The following is a 3,366-nucleotide window of genomic DNA, read 5'->3' on the forward strand; positions in this document are numbered from 1 at the left end:
AACGCCCCCCTCTTTCTTATACTAATAGGGAGACGTTACGTACTTTAAACTTTCCTTAACTTTTACTTATTAAATAAAATAACTCAAATAAACTTTTCTTTTTCTGTTTAACATGCGGAAGCAAAAGAAATAAATATAAATTCTTGGACATAAAATAAACATTTATTTAATTCTTGATCTTATTCCGCGGTTCCGCCGACACCACACATCAAACACTTTTCCAGCTGCCTCCTCTTTCCTAAAACTTTTCCTTTCATTTATCTGCAATATGAGGAATGCAAACTATAAGCAACGCTTAGTAAGTACATCATCTAACTCACAAAAACCATAGAAAACTTCGTAATAACTGATTTATGCAACATGAATGTTCATATCTAAACATGTGAGGGGGTTTTCAAAACATACTATTTCATAATAATTAAACATACTAAACATCCATCCTTTGGGCCCTGACAAAGTACCAATGCGCGCATCCCTAACCGGTCCGGGGTAGCTAGCCACCGAAGCCGATTAGAGCGTACTAGGCACCTCGCGGCCTAGGGGCAACTTATGGAGCCCATCCCTTGGACACCTCACGGTCCGGTACTTGTCAACATCAAAATAAAGTACTTTTCTTTCATATTACATATATCATGCAATTTGGATAACTAAACAATTTACTTATATCATGCAATTCTACCATTTACATATGCTTTAACAAAATCATGCATATGCTTTAACAAAATCATGTTTATGGAAAAAATAGAAAACAACGGAACTACTCATACTGCAGGTGAGAGATGTACTTACCTTGTCCGCTCACTAGGGTTTTAACGCTAAGGTTTGTGAAATCGGAGCTCTTCCTCCGAGGTGCTCTTAGTGCTTTCTCCTCGTGACCTAGCAACAATCATAACTATAACTTAACCATAATGATAAAATTATCCTAGCCTCATCACTCAACCGGGTAAAGAGTTAATCCTATCTCAATCTAACTAATCATTTTCAATTTATCTAATTAACTGATGAAACCTCAATATTAACTTGATTAACCCTAATTAACTAACTACTATCCATTATCTAACTTACCATATACTTGCTATTTAAACCAATTAATTAAGAAATTCATAAAACTACTTATTTCTAATTAATTACTAATCAACCTATTAATTACTACTTAATATGTAATTAAACAGATCAATCATCATTAAACTGAGTTATCAACTATCCATTATAAAATCAAACCGTAATTGATAAGCTAATCAATTGATCATCTAATAATCTTAATTAATCAAACTTATCCAATTAACTCAATTAATCATCTGATTAACATCAATTAATTAATTAATTAAACTAATTAATTATCTAATTACTAATTGCTTGCTAAACTTATTAAGATAATTAGTTACTAACTATTAACTATTTAACTAATTATTAACCTAAAGAACATAGATTAATAATCTAATTAACCTAGATTAATTACCACATAAACCTTCAATTAATTCCTTACCTTAATTAATTGATTTGTTAATCGAAAATCTGCTCTGCTTCGTCTTCTTCACTCGAAACAGGGATGGCGGCGTCGGGAGAGGTATCCTGGCGGCAGAGCAGCGGCCGGGCAGGGGCGTCGCAGGCGGTGGCGTGCGACGTCGGGCGGCAATCGGCGGTCGGCGGTTGACAGAGGCGGCGTTGGCGGCGTCGACAGACAGCGGAGTAGAAGCGGCGGCGGCAGTGCAGGGCGTTGAACAGAGGAGAAAGGTTAAGGGTCGGCTAGGGTTTCCGCTCTCATCCTCACTTATCTTCCTTCTCTTCACCATGGTCGGCGTTCGTCTAGGGCAGAGGTGGCGGTGGAACGCGAACAGGGAGAGGAGCGGAGGGCGTCTCAGCTGGGTGCGGGTCGCGTGGGCGAAGAGGCGCGGCAGCTGAGGGTTGGCTAGGGTTCGGCCCTCTTATAAAGCCCTCGCCGTTCCGAATTTTCTGCCGGCGGACGCGGGCGGCGGCGGGCGTGGTCGCGCTGACGGATTCGGGGCCGACGCAGTCTGCGCGAGGAAGGGAAAGGGTCGCGCGGTGAGGAGGTTGGGGCGGTGCAGTTATAACGAGGAGTGCACAGTAACTCTACCCGATTAAATCTAAACTACCGGCTAAATCCCATTATAACGATTGAACCGAACCGGGTTCAATTTTGGTTCACTTGGTTTACTAACCAAACGACCTCCGATTTGATCCAAACAAGTTTTGTTGGATTCGTCTTCGCGAGACAAACCTTTTTATCCATTTTATTTTATTAAACTCTCTTCTATTGTTTAACTAAAGTACTTTTATTAGAATTTTAAATCTAATTAAAATCCCTAAAAATAGGGAGAAATAATCGGGGTGTTAGAAATTATGACCTTAACCAATTTCTTGAGAAACCTTGGTCTAACTAGTCTAGAATGTGGCGAGGTAGCTTCGGTCAGTTCCACTTGACTAAGCAGACCAAGCAAGGTACTCCTTACCCCACTTGACTACCCAGACCAAGCTTCCCTAACGTACTATCATCTCGTCCCACCCTGGTACTATGTTGGCAAGTGTCAATCACTCATGTGTCCTTAACTAACCATTCTAAGTTAAGCAGAAAGATAAACTTGATGACATGACATGTTATATGCATTTAACATAAAGCAGATGCATGTCATGACAAGTATGCATGAGTCAAGCAATTCACGTAATTTTTAATTTCTAAGAATGTATCAAATTCTTGATTTGATACATTTCGTGTGGACCCACGAATGTGTCAACCCACTTTGACACACTTTGAGTTTTATTTTTATTGTTTCATTTGGTAATATTTTAATTTAGTTTTATAATTAAAGGTAGTTTATTATTAAGTTCATGACTTTTAAATTTGAGTTATTTTTAATTTAATTTAATTTAATTTGAATTTAATTTAATTTTAATTTAATTTAATTTATTTTTAATTTAATTTTGAGTTTTAATTTAATTTTTTTTAATATTTTAATTTAATTTATAATTAAAGGTAGTTTAAATTAAGTTTAATTTTAATTTATTTAATTTTATTTTAATTTTAATTTTAGTTTTAATTTAATTTAATTTAATTTGATATTTGACTTGTTAAATTATTTTTCTAAATTTTAGAATTTAATTTTAAATTTTTTAATTTAATTTTTTAGGATTATTTAATATTTCATAATTTAATTTTGTTATAATTAATTGATTATTTAATTTTGAATTTTTAAAATTTAATTTATTTTTGTTATTTAATGTTTCATAAATAAAGGATACACTATTATAATTAATTTTATTATTTTGATTATTTAATTTTAAATTTTTAATATTTAAATTTGAATTAGTATTTCTAAAATTTATATATTTATTGTAAGAGTTTTTAAA

The 3,366-nt window shown here is 34.3% G+C and overlaps 1 long non-coding RNA gene across 1 annotated transcript; it reads right to left on the minus strand.

Annotated features, from left to right (window-relative positions):
- Positions 1–184: 184 nt before the first annotated feature.
- Positions 185–1,966, minus strand: LOC141819523 (uncharacterized). The gene is made up of 3 exons (XR_012601080.1): positions 1,487–1,966; positions 790–876; positions 185–261 (listed from the first exon to the last, which is right to left on the minus strand). It is a non-coding gene; the product is annotated as an uncharacterized LOC141819523 (long non-coding RNA).
- Between the last annotated feature and the right edge of the window lie 1,400 nt (positions 1,967–3,366).

This window comes from Curcuma longa, unplaced genomic scaffold (genome assembly GCF_044706935.1).
Source record: "Curcuma longa cultivar G26 ecotype Majalengka, Jawa Barat unplaced genomic scaffold, ITB_CL_G26_1.1 contig_8297, whole genome shotgun sequence".
NCBI classification, from domain to species: domain Eukaryota; kingdom Viridiplantae; phylum Streptophyta; class Magnoliopsida; order Zingiberales; family Zingiberaceae; genus Curcuma; species Curcuma longa.